This window comes from Pararge aegeria, chromosome 11 (genome assembly GCF_905163445.1).
Source record: "Pararge aegeria chromosome 11, ilParAegt1.1, whole genome shotgun sequence".
NCBI classification, from domain to species: Eukaryota; Metazoa; Arthropoda; class Insecta; order Lepidoptera; family Nymphalidae; genus Pararge; species Pararge aegeria.
The window spans coordinates 10,026,992-10,040,989 of NC_053190.1; the positions used below are offsets into that span (position 1 = coordinate 10,026,992).

At 34.8% G+C, this 13,998-nt stretch overlaps 1 protein-coding gene across 2 annotated transcripts in view; it reads right to left on the minus strand.

The window, feature by feature from the left end:
• Nucleotides 1-13,998, minus strand: part of LOC120627317 (protein numb) — a 39,435-nt gene that overhangs the window by 22,987 nt on the left and 2,450 nt on the right. Inside the window, exon 1 of one of the 2 annotated variants that reach the window (XM_039895290.1) lies at nt 7,192-7,430. The exons of the other annotated variant lie outside the window; for it this stretch is intronic. The gene's annotated coding sequence lies outside the window, so the exon portion shown is untranslated. Of the gene's footprint in view, nt 1-7,191; nt 7,431-13,998 lie in introns of those variants that run through there. 2 annotated transcript variants of the gene reach the window in all.

The window sequence follows — 13,998 nt, forward strand, 5'->3', positions numbered from 1 at the left end:
ATTTTAGAACACAAAAGCTGCTATTTTGCCTTAACTAGGTATGATTGTTAGATATATTACATCGCGGACTTCTTTGTAGGTAATAATGAGTTAATTAATCATCAATAGTCTTATCAGCGAATGCCAAGTAATACATTTTATAGGCAAAATGTTGCTTTGGGTTTTGGCAAAGCAAAATTATTGCAATTTTCTTAAAGATCTCCAATGTTTTTTAATAAATAGCCAATGATACTTCGCGATAACTTAGCTTCCTTTTGGCGAAGAAATGGTTAAAATCAGTCCTGTACTTTCGGAGCTTAATAACAAACAAACATCTTTCCCTTTATAATATTAGTATAGATTTATTATTAAGTAGTAGTAGTAGTAGTAGTAGAATTTCCTGGCATTGTCGCTTAGTTAAACAGAGACCAAATTCTAACGTATGTTGGCTAGATCATTATCGTTGAAAGTAAAAATATTGAATCACTATATAAAAGGCTTAATTGTGCTCTTAAGTCTTACTAATCCGTTTAGTTACGCTTGGAAGTTAACTGACGATTATTAAATTAATGATGTTAATTACTACTACAACTGACTCACAAAGGAATGTTAAAATAAACTGGAACAATATTTTTTTTAGGATGTTAATTGTTACATACTTCCTTATCCCTCTTATTTATTGAACTGTTTAATTATAATAGTTGACCCACTTATTTAATAAAAACTTTTCGCTTTGTTCACATTCATTGGAGTTTATTGTAAAATATTATCATAACTGTCCCAAGTTGACCCTGCAAAGCAAACCAAACGAAACGAAACCGCTCGCACACAGCAATAAAACACACCTCTATTTACTTCGCAGAGTATATACAGAACGTCAAACGTTTGGTTGAAGTCCAAAACCCATACAAACAAAACATACTAAGATCTTCCACAGTAATTATTTAAAAAAATAACTAACATCGACTAAAGTAAAAGAAGGCGGAAAGTATTAGTAGAGCTTAAGAATCCATACAATTGTCAAGGATAAGGATCGTTAGCCAAGAAACTCAAAACTCACACACTCAATCGTCTAACAATCCTCGATATTCAAATGAATAGAATAAAACATCCACAATTTACGATCTGTATTTATTACCTATGAAAACTATATAAACTTAAATATTATATGCAAAAGAAGTGCGAGCTATAAAAGCAATTTAAATAATTGTACGGCGCATACGCTAGAAGAAATCCTAAAGAGAAATATAGAGGTTATCGACGCCCAATTTGATGGAACAATGGTTTGTAGTATCCAAAACTGTGTGCAGATGAATCCGAGGACACTGACATTGTTACGCTTTTAGATACCATAAAATTGCCGACTGTATCTATTCTGTAGTTCCGTCATCTATTTCAGTGCATTCAACGAAACAACCGTTATGCAACGTCAGGGTTGATGGCATTCGTAAACAGAGTGATCTGGATGCTCGTGAAACATGTTATAAGCGTTTTAATTATATGAACCTGAATATTTTGCTACACTGTCATAATGAAATGATAAATATAATAAAAAAACGCTTACTAACATTAACGTTGGTAAATATTGACATTATGTCACGTGCTGTAATGTTTAAAGTCGTATGGAGTTGGGAAAATACAGAACAAATTACCGTTGATAATATTTATAAAGATATCTTCAACCTTACATTTTATTTGTATTTAACCAAGGCCTCATTATTATACGAACACAAATTTGGCTGTTTACAATTTCATACAGAACGGAAAACATTTTACGAATACGTAACGAGACGGATGGAACAGTCATCATCATCATATCAACCGATGGACATTCACGGCTTGACACAGAAACCGGACTGTGAAATTCGAATGTTAAGTGCCGCTTGTTACTAACGACACCTTGCAACTCTTGTAATTTCTTCCGTCCACCTAGTGTTTGGAATACCAACGATGCATTTTCTAGAGATGTCAACATTTTAACAAATAGCAAATCTTTTGTACCTACTGCCTAAAAAACGGAAAAGGTGAATGAACAAACTAAAAGTTTTGTAAAAAAAACTTATTCAATTCTCGTGTGATCGTTGCTTTGACTGATTTGAATGGGTTGATGACATCATCATCATAATAGCCTATAACAGTCCACTGCTGGGCAAAAGGTCCTCCCAACGGAAGCGTGTTCCAGATCGCAATAGATGTAAGTAGTAGGACTCTGCTGTCCGTTCTCTGGTATATTTCCTTAGTCGGCTCGTACAATACCCGCGGGGAGAGGTGTATTCTTATCTGCCTAAACTGCATCACCGCCTTGTTAGTTATGCAGAGAAATCTATAGCTAAAACTTCATGTAAACTATAGACAATTCAGAAATTTTCAACGGCAAGTTTTAGTTAAAAAAATGGGTTGTTATATATATATACTAAAAGTTGGTGTATATACAATGAAACATTACAATGATTCGTCATTTCCAGCCTTTTTGAGGCAAATACCCCTTAAATTAATGAAACAAATCTAACGCCCTAAGGTTCGTAATAGTTCAAGTTCTAAAGTTTCAAATGCAAAAGTTGCTGTCTTAATGTAGGACACGCCAAGTACCAACACACTAACCTTCACATTTTTCTCAGACCCCTAGATACTTAGATACCTCGATACAATTTTCTTCAATTCCGTTCAACCATTTTAGCAGGAAGAGATAATTACAGACTCAAATCAATCCAGTTGCTCTATTGCTTCATCAAAGAAGGACAGACCAAAAAACGTATATAATATTAGTACAGATTGTGGCATATCTGTTTGAATAAAATATTCAAAATCTGGAGGTTATATTCAATGACTTCGGCGCCCACTGAGCTACAGCGTACATTCTTGGATCTGTGATGTAGAATGTAGACCTACAATGGGTGACTAACTGACTAGTGACACGATTATGATTATTGGGGCGAGCATTAGTCAGGTCAATATCCTATCTGATGTGTATGAAAGGCGCATATCCTATATGGTTTGACATGCGGTCACCCTGCACTGTTATGTGAATGCGATTAATTTTCTATAACGGCTTTAGTTCTATCTTAGGCAAGATCGACGAAGGTGTGTTGTACCTCGCATGCTTAATTGTAAGCAATAACTATCAGGTATACGACATTGTGCTCACGTTCCGAATAAAACGGATGTCACGATTGTGTGAACAGATTGCCGATGTAGGCTTCAACGGCCTTTACGCTACCAGTAGCTAGCCACCGTTCGCTAGGATCGGATATTTTTTTATTGTCAACTCCGCGACATAAATTGACTACGCAGTTAACCTTGCGTTCGTTTATGAAGTGCAGGTGTATTCGCTTTAATATAGTTTCCTTTAGTTGTTGGAACTTTTGAAACACGGACAGCAGTCACTAAATGTGGAAGTAGCAAATCAAACTATTTATTAAAGTGTGGAAAATAAGTGATTTTATATTTCAAATAAACTAAAGATTTCTGGCGGTCAACACGGCGCAATACGGAGACAAAGCAATGACTGCATGGACAATGTTTAGTTGGAGGAGATTGTACAGTGGCAGAGGTGCAGAGAGTTCTGAAGACACTCGGGTAGAGCTTCCAGCGGACACGAGACAACTTGTTTACAATGTGTATGTTTACTTCAGTCGGCGGCCCGGCAGAAGCGCGAAAACTTCATTAGCGAAAACCGCACGAGCGACAATGCTGCCAAGGGAAATAGTTGCTGATATAATACGGGACCGATATCAAAACTAATTAATAATCATTCTGTATTTGTTCATCGTGCCTTATTAATAGAGAAATAATCTGTTTATAGACTAGTGCTTGCGATATTTAAAAAACTTTATTAACATGTATACTTATAATTAATTATAGTTAATAGGTTTATCCACCACGATAGTTGGTAATAATCCACCATTCCGCACTGGACCAGCGTGGCAGACTACGGCTTAAACCCTTCTTATGGCGTGTGGGAGACCCATTCCCTGTAGTGGGCCGGTAATGGGTTTATATGACGACTAGGTTTTTATTTATAGTGTTACATTTTTATTTAAGTATTCTTACGTATGCGAGGGAATATCAATTAAGTATATAAATATAAAATGCATTAACATTTTGGAATCTTATGACTGATTATATTATTTTCGGCATCGGTGTTAAATGATCCGTGGGTTTAAGCAAGGCATCAGGACGCGATTACCCGAGATATGCAGATTCAAATCCAGCCGGTTCCCAAATTTTTATGCGTTTTAATGCTATATATTATAATGTAATATCGTGAGAAAACTATATGGCAAACCTTACAAAATAAGAGTAGGTGGATAGGTATATTATCGCATACGCATCAAATAATTGCAATATAAATAATTACTTCTTCAAATACGCACCAATATTGAAGATTGGTAAAATTTTCGGAGTTCAGCATGAAGGAAAAGAAATTTACAAGCAAAAATCCAATAAGCAAGGCCATTGAGTAAAAGTGATACAAGAATAAACTAAGGAAACATACTTTTTTATTACCAGTAAACAAAAACGAATTTTAAGGCAAATTTCTATCGATCTTAGTAACGCCATCTAGTATGCTGTTAGCAAATTTGTATCCGTTTCTTACAATAGCTGTAATATAATGACGCGATCATACATTGATATTAAGTGTACAATTTTAAAGCAGGAAAAGGGAATTCATTCCTTTTTTTTGTGAATATTTAAAAAAATGCGCTAATCTTGGAATTAGCCGCCCGAAGAAAATAGATAGATTTTTGTTGAATATTAAAGATCTCTTCTTTATTTTTTTAATCACTGTTCCAGTCCGTAAATATAATATTTTGCGCAGTTATTCCTTTTTCGAATGTAATTTAGATATTTCCGCGCAGGCGAAACATTTTGTTATATTTTCGTTAAAATGTTTTATTACACTATAGAAGCCTATGGTGTAATAAATAGCTCTTTAATTCTGAAGGTAACTAATACTTATGTCTTCAAGTTGAAGGATGTATAGGCTGTATATATTTTTCCATTTAGGTAAAGCTGGAATAAACGCGGACAGCTAATAAACTTAAAACTTCTAAAGTATTATAATGACTAGTGGCAGCAGATAGTGATGTGCCATTACAAGATGTTTTAACAACCGAATCATAGACAAATTCGCCCTTGACAATTTTTTTTTTCACTGCAATCTCTCAGTGTTAAGAGGCGCAGATGCTGGAGATGTTGAAGCATGGTAGTCATACCATGTCGGTTTTCACGCGACATCGCACCGGAACACTAAATCGCTTAGCGGCACGCCTTTGTCGGTAGGGTGGTATTTAGCCACGGTCAAAGACTCACGGCTTCAATAGTAAAGAACAACAGAGTGAGAAATCCTGCATGCCCCAGAAATCTCCATAATGTTCGAGTGGGCCAGTGAAGTCTACCGATCCGCAATTGACCAGCGTGGTGGACTACGACCTTAACTCTTCTCATTCTGCGAGGAGACCATAGGAGTGAGAGTAGAGTGTCGGTAATGGGTAGATACTGGTTAAAAAAAAACATCTAGCCATCGCGCATCATAAGAGCAGAGCAATGAAAATCTGGCACTAAACTTAGATATAATTAAAATATCGTTGTAAAATTGTGATCTCAATAATTAATTAATTATACCTACATGTTTGATCATAGATATAATCAACACATATTTGTCATTACCTGTCACCTGAGCTGATATTTATATCAAGTATGTCATACAATTATCATATAGACAGATAACACAGTGTGCATCTAACTTTGTAAATAATAAAAGTTATTAATGATTTGTGGTTCTAAACTTTGTTTGAATTATTATATTTATTTCTAGCGGTTGCCCGCGACTTCGTCCATAAGAAATAAAAACAAAACTTTTATATTGAGACTAATAGTTAAGGTCGTACGCCAAATAAAGTTAAATCCAAGTTTTACGAGGACAGAGTCGGGGGGAACCGCACTAACATATTACCGCTATTATCCGCTACATCTTTAAAGGGTTGTTATTCAAAAACTCTGAAACAAGTATTGGTATATACATTATACATATATTAAATAAAAATAACTGCCGGCTGTCAATGGATGAAACTTTTACATTACTTTACTTTTAAGGTTGTACCTTCTAAATTTTATACTCTTGATAATATTACGACTTTTATGTTCCTACAAGAACAACAGAAGAAAAGCAAATAATGTTCAGGGGGATCATAACCATCGCTTAAAGCGGGAATATTTTAATATTGTAGACGTTTTGTTTCAGAATTATAATACTTATTTTTAGAACTTCGCCCAAATAATCATATTAATAATACTTTAAGCCCACATGTTATGATATCGTTCAAAACATATTCAAATCTTATGAAGCATTTTGTAATAACAAATCCGATGCGGACAATTTCATTTTATTTTTTTGTATGTATTTTACAAATGTACACTTCATGTAATATCCATAGACACACGTGTAACTCTTACGTATTGGTGTTGTCAGGATACAATGTAATAGGTTACTCTTATTAATTTTCATCATTGTATTTAACCTCGTATCTTCCAATTTATCTTTTCTAAACGGCATCTACGGTATATTTCTCTGTAATGCGGTTACTAACCACGTAAGTCGTAGTGGTAATTATCCAGATACTTATAGCAGAACCAGTTCACTAAAATAACCTTTATCTCATAACTTTTCCCTATTCTTTATGATTTAGATTCAAACAAATTTCATACTTGGCTATGGAGTAGAAATACTGTTCCGGTTTAAATAGTGTAGCAATTAATACATTTCATTAATTATTTGTAATGTATTAAGTAACGTTACACATTTTAAAAATCGTTAATAAGTATTAAAACGGATTTTTTCCGCTAGCTCTAAATAGGAATTTAATTGAATTCCTTCATTATTGAGTTAATTCAAGGGTTATTTGAGAATAAACCTCGACTCATTAATATATAATTAAACTTCAATAACAGAAATACAACTGTGCAATCTATAACTACTACTTCAAACCTAATATCAGATAATCAGGTTTTTGTTGATCATGAGAGTCTAAGGAAAATTCAGCACAAAGGAAATTATGCTTTAACAATAAAGACTTAAGAGTTTTTATTTGGATAACACTTATGTTCGTTACTCCAAATGCTCGAATATTAAAAGCACATAAACACTCGAAAGCATAGTAGCCTGTTATCTGCACACAAAACACATGGCTAGTACGAAGTAATGCTACTTACTGAACCGTTGATTATAACACTTTACACAAATCCACAAAGCACAGGCAAGAGATTCCCAACTGGGTAATACTGTTTATAACACTTTAGACTTCACTCAGTTGTATAACCAGTTTCTACGCACGCAATATCTTTCCTAAGACAGAAAAATTGGTCCTTAGTTGCCTGCCAAATGCTATAGACATGAGATGAAGGCGCCCTAACGTGAAGTGTAGACGTCGCTAATTACTCTACTGCACTGACTATTTCAGGCGTGCGAACAAGCGAAACACCAGCACACTCTGATTCACACGGAACAACTCGGCGCGAATGTTTCGACACCTCAGATATTGATGAAGGTTAAACCTTCTTATACTATAAAATACTCAGTCGAACAAGTCTTTTCTTTGCATCTGCAAATCTCAGTTTTTTTTAACAAACTTCTAGCGCCTATTAATCTATTCTAAACGAATTCAACTTTCTAAATCCATTGATTTAAACTGCATAGGAGATCGATCCGACGCCTTCTCTCAACATGCATTAATAATTTAAGATTGATTTCAATTTTGGAATGTGGATGCGTCATTTTTGGGGCGTTATCTTAAAATTTTCAATATTAGACGACTGTTGGAATTATATTTTTAATTTTTAAAGGGTTTACCTATCGCAGCATGAATATTTTGACCACCAAAGCCAAACTCTTCTTGTCGCTTTGCACGGTTGTGACCTCCTAAGGAGAAGATACTCAAACGTTACGAAACGCCAAAAATCAGGATTTCATGATATATTGGTTTTATTGAGGTCTGCTTGATCACATACTTGATTTTTGGAAACTGAAAAGCTTAAAAAAACCCAAAAACAGCTTACAAAAATCTGTGTTAAATTAAGTTTACCAAATTACTTTTAAGCGGTAGTTTAGAGAGAAACCGTCTGAATGATATTCGGATTAGCGTTTTTCTAAATTTGATTAAAAATAAAACCGCAACCAGTTGCATAACAGTGCAACTAATTGGTAACCAAAAATATGGATGGAAAAATGTTCTATAGCGTTATTTAGGTAGGAACTTATTTATTATTTAATAACAATTTAGTATATTTTTAAGTCACAACTCGTTTATCCTAAACTAGTTTGCGGAGGTCACACAAATCAATTAGCGATGGGACGAGAAAAACGAAAAACAAATTTAAACAGTCACGGAATTGAGAACCTGCGTCGTTTTTGGAGTTATCCTCAGCATAACAAATTCCTCCCGCTATGCACAGGCTTTATAGGAGAGAGGACCTCCCTGGCTGTGGCCTATCAGGGGAAGGTCCTGGATTCGATATCCGACTGGGGTTATAGGGAATTTATAATTCAGATTTTCTCTGGTCTAGACTTCGGCTATGTTCATTCGTAGGTCGTTCTGCTAAGCTATTTAGTTCCGGTATGATGCCACGTAGATACCGATATTGGTTTAATATACCTGCCATTAGGTAAGCCCTGTACCATCTTTGAGTGTATCATTATTTAGCATCAGGTGAAATTACAGTCAAGGGCTTACTTAATATAAAGATGGTTTAGAGCATACCACGCAGACCACGACGCTGCTCCGATGCAGGGTGGCGGGCGTTAACGATTATAACCACGTTTCAGTGATCATAACCAAGACTGACGCGGTTCGATTCAAGGTGCTCTTCGAGGCACGGGTATGATCGACACAAGAATTTGCCGGCTCTGGACTGGTACAGAGATTATTTCCAGAAAAACTCGAGAATTAACACTTCTTTCCCAACCAAGGAATAGAACCCAGAACATAAACATATTAACCATGGAGGAAGTCGATTAGTAGGTACCTAGCTAAAAATATTAAATTTCAATGATATAAAAATTAAAATTACAACAATACATTAATGTGGTTTCCGACGTGTTCATAGTTATTATATTGACCAAATTTTCCTCATACATCTGATTAAGAAGAAATATGTACAAATAAGCCCATAAATATTACACGTCCTCTTTGTAGGTTTTATTAGTGTAGGTACAGATGGACAAATTTTTCCTATTAATTCCTCACTACTACACTAACTATATTTGTTTATAACGAGTAAATTTATATAACCAATATAAAACCCACTGTCGCAGTAAAAGCATTTTTCTAGCGTATAGTCAATTTTACGATAGTGGCTTCCACAAACCAAAAAATTCATGATTTTCTTTAAGTCTTCCTCAGTACCCGCAGACTTAAGTATATAAAGCAAAATGTACGTAAATTTCGATATCTGATAAGTCAGGTGTATCCTTGTACTTCATATATGCGAGGATACTATTTCTATGGCGCAGTACTATTTGCTGTAGCCTCTTTAGTCTAATACTATTGTACTGAATTTTTAGTTTACTCTCCCTTTACAAAACATCATTTATAAATCCGAAATTATAAGCACCAGTCGTCGTAAAGAAGACTCAACAGCAATTAAATTTTGAAGGTGCGTATAGACACCAATAGCATTTGAAATTACATAATAATTATAATAGCAATCAAAATGCAGGATGTTGTAGTAGGTAGGACTTGGATGAATTACACATTCATTAATTACGAATTCAAGACTGCCACACACACACTACGTTTAAATACAGAGTTATTATTAAATTGAGAAATGACTGAGTTGGCGTTACTACAATAACCCAGAAGGTGAGTATAGCAAATCATATGCAGACAAAGTAGCAAGTAGTTTTTGACCAGGGTAGAAATGAAATTTCTGCACGGGGAAATGACAAAAGTGCTTTCCCGTTTTATCCACACTCCGAGCATCATGGGCATGGACACATAATATATGTAAATGTAGATAAATTTAACCCCTCGCTGTGGGTATATTCGGGGGATAAATTTTTTTCTTCTGCCCATGCTAGCCGTGCACTAGTACAAAACGTGTTGACGACCAAAAAAAAACTGTATGTCACATCACATGAAGTCTGAATTTCAATGCTTACTTTAAGGCTAGTTGTTTTTAAGTCAATGTATAGGTTAAGAAACGGCCTTAGATACTATATTCGTATAGCTTGAGCGTGCCAATACGCCATTAAAATGCCTACATTTCTTGAGTAAATAAAGTGTCACTACCGGCTAAAGAATTTAGTTGAAAATGTGTATTTCAAAATTTTAAGTGTTATTCATTTATGACGTTCTTTAAAAATAATTTACAACAATAGGATGGGAAGCGCAATTCACGCTAGTGTGTCCCATTGTTGCAAATTGTTTTGTCACCATCTTAGTATCCACACATCCATAGTTAGTAGGCTCACTTTTTTCGCAGTTATAACTTGCCCTCTACTTCTTCCTTAGTCACTGTGTTGGATGCATGATCGTTTTAAATGTGCACGTAACAAGTAACTGGTCTCACGAGGCAGCTAGTTATATAGACAGCTTAAAAATAAACAAGTCTCATAGCTTCCTTATATTTATAGTGTCAAATAAAGATGTTTGCTCCGTAAGTTTGTTGAACTGAAAGATAAACGATGCACGATTCAAAAGAGCAAATCACGCAGTTCAACCAAGCCACGGTATTACAATATTTCCCCGACTGTAAGCTCTTGCAAAACTTACGATGTGCAATACTATTACATAGAAACCATATAATTTTAATATTCGTTCCACAGTGTTACGAACAAGGAACTAGTACATAGAATACGTTTTGAATTAATTTTCCTTAAAATTGTTATTTCTAAGACTACAATAGTCTACGTTATAACTATATTTATTTCTTGTGTGTTTTAGATAGCACTATATATATAGCACTATATAGTATAGTCGTAGCGTGATGTTAATATAGCCTTTCGCTGACTTTTTTGTAGATATTATCAAGCTCTACAACTTTTCTGTAGAAAGAAACGTTTTCTTGTGTTTGTGATTTTTTATCGAACAAAGTACGCCATCATTTGCTAAGGTCGGAATCAATTAAGGCACAGCTTAAACCGCTGTTCGTTCCCTTATCATATTAAAGGATTTAATGATCACTAACCTCCCAACGACTGGTCACAGGCCTCCTCTTACATTGAAGACAAAGGTTTAGAATGCGATGCTCAAATTGCATACAATGAACGGTTTCGGAGAAAAGTAAAGGAAAATTTTATTTGAGTAGAGGTGCACAACAATTGTAGCGGGCCCTCACTAGAAGAAAATTAGACAAACGACATCGCAAAGAGCAGATCATCGCCGAACAGTTAAAAATGAAAGTAAATTAATTGTACATTATTATTTGTAGGTATTTAGGTAAAGGTTAAAATTTAATTTGCGACTTCAGATTTGACCTAATTAGATTAGAAATAAATTGTACCGATTGTGCGATAAATGCTAACACGTGTTGACTAGGTACATATACAATATACATCTATCTGCAACATGTGGAAGTTCATAAACTATACTTTACAGCTAACATAACGAGAGATAAAAAAAACAAGTTTTTTTAAGTTTGTTTTTCATGGAGGGATACAACTTTAAAATGTATCTATTATCTAGTTCGAAGTTAACGAATGTAGTTATCACCAAAACGACACAATAATGAAAACATAACGATAGTAACGTATTTAATCAATGGAAACATAATATATATTATGTATGTACGTTTCATAAGAGCCTGTGATATATGAATGAAGATTTTTTGAATTTGAATGTAATTTGATTTTTTTTTTCTTTTTTTTTTGCTACTACAAGTTAGCTCTTCGCAATAGCGTCTGCAATCTAACCTGCTGTTAAGTGATGATTCAGTCTAAGATGGTAGCGGGCTAACCTCTATGGGAATATAGCAGTTATATAAAACCTATAACCCTAATCGGTTTCTTCGCAACAAGGTGCCGGAACGCCCAAACGCTTAAAGACACATCTTTGCCGCTAGGGTGGTAACTAGCCACTGCCCAGAATCTCCCACCAGACAAAATGTTTAAAAATGGTTGAGCGCTAGGTTTTGCGCCGATATAGGGAAAGAGCACGGTAATTTACATGGTTTTTACGCGTTTGATTCCGTTGTCAACTCTAAAAAAACATCATTTAAGTACGTACAACATTGTAAAGATACTTACATAATAATTAAGAATTTAGCCTTTTATCTTGCAATTATATCTTGAGAAAGTATCATCTGGCGATGAGAAAGAGAAACCGCGATTTTTTATACGTATTGTAATAAAATAAGACTTGACAAACAATTTCTCTTGTAGCCAAGCAATAAATAAAATTAACGCCCGGAAGACTATTATATTATCTTGATGAGAACTTTTATTATATTAATTAGTTAAGCATATTATTAAGTAAGATTTTTTTTATCTTGATGAAAGATACACCTTTACCTGGACGATAATTTTAAATTATTTCTTTTACACCATAATCATCATCATCTTTTAAGTGTCCCATTTCTGGGCACCTAATCCCAATCGCCTGATTCACTTGTAGGAGGGAAGGGAAAGGACGGGGAGACACTCTCATATACGTGCATGCAGATTATTTATGTACTTCTGTACTATTTGGTAAGTTACGTAGCAACTTAAAAAAGCTGAAACTTGTGGCAGTGATAAATAATAATGCGACTTTAGAGGTTACGTATACTTTTCCTTAATAAATGTACAGAAAGTAGGTATAAAAGGGTCGAGACGGGTTGTCTTTAACATAGTTTCGAAATCTGGAAGTCATCCAAGTAAAATAACCCACTCATTCCGGCTTTAGTGAATATAATAACCAGAATATTTCCAGATCGGCACAACTAATGTAGATTTTGACCAACTTTTAAACAGTTGGTCCTCAATTCGTCTATTCTACACAAAAAAACCAACCGACCAACAGCGCATATGTACTTTAGTACAATAAAAATCTGTATCTAGTAAGTTTTGAGATCGGTTTCGATAAAATACGCTAAGATATTGGCGTGCTTCACACCACATGTTTCGCTAGGCAACCTTCCACATAATAAAATCCCCGGGGAAAGACAGCCTTATTGTTATTCTGAGGCTACCCAACGCTATAACTCGTCTAGGATTTTAAGATAACTTCAGTCGATTTATAATAATTTATAGAATAAAATCTAATATTGAACGTGAAGCTTTACTCCCACTATTAGTATAATTTTTATGTTTGTTTGTGGCACTGAGCTCTTTGTAGGTCCCGAACATACGACTTAAGACTTAAATTAGTGTTGCACTGATAAGATGTGTAGCTTGGACGGTCATGCTGCATTTCTGACGACTGAAACAACCTAACTTGGCTTGTTTACTGTAAATATTTTATTGTAAACAAGCTTTTGACAACAATTGGTATCAAGAACTTGCTCATCTGATAAGACTATAAAAAGTAAGACCAAACTACCCGTATAAAAATCATCAATCATGTATTAACTTCGCCCGCTACTTTAAGCGTGTATTTAAAAAATTCCCTAGTTTCTACTCATGTTATTAATGCGAAAGTTACTGCGTGAAAGGTTTTACGGGATAAAAGTATTCAGTGTAGCTATTATATCAAGACCGATCCGCATATTTGATGCTCCTTTCAACTGGTTCAGTTATTCTAGCCTGAAGAGGTACTACCGGAATTGCGATTTAAAGCTTTTCAATAAGAACCGTATATTTCTCCAGGAGACAACGCCATACATTCATACATATAAACTAGGTATCACTATGCAAAAGATAAACCCCATCTGTGCCGCTGCGTGAAAGAAGCACTCCGAGCAATCCAAGGGACCAATATTCTAGATTGAAAAAGGTAACTTGTCACTTTTCTGAGCAAAACTATCCCAAAAACGCATCTCTGTTGCTGCGTGAAATAAATAATGCAAACCTAAAGGAACCTAAAAACTTTAATATTAATAAAGTAG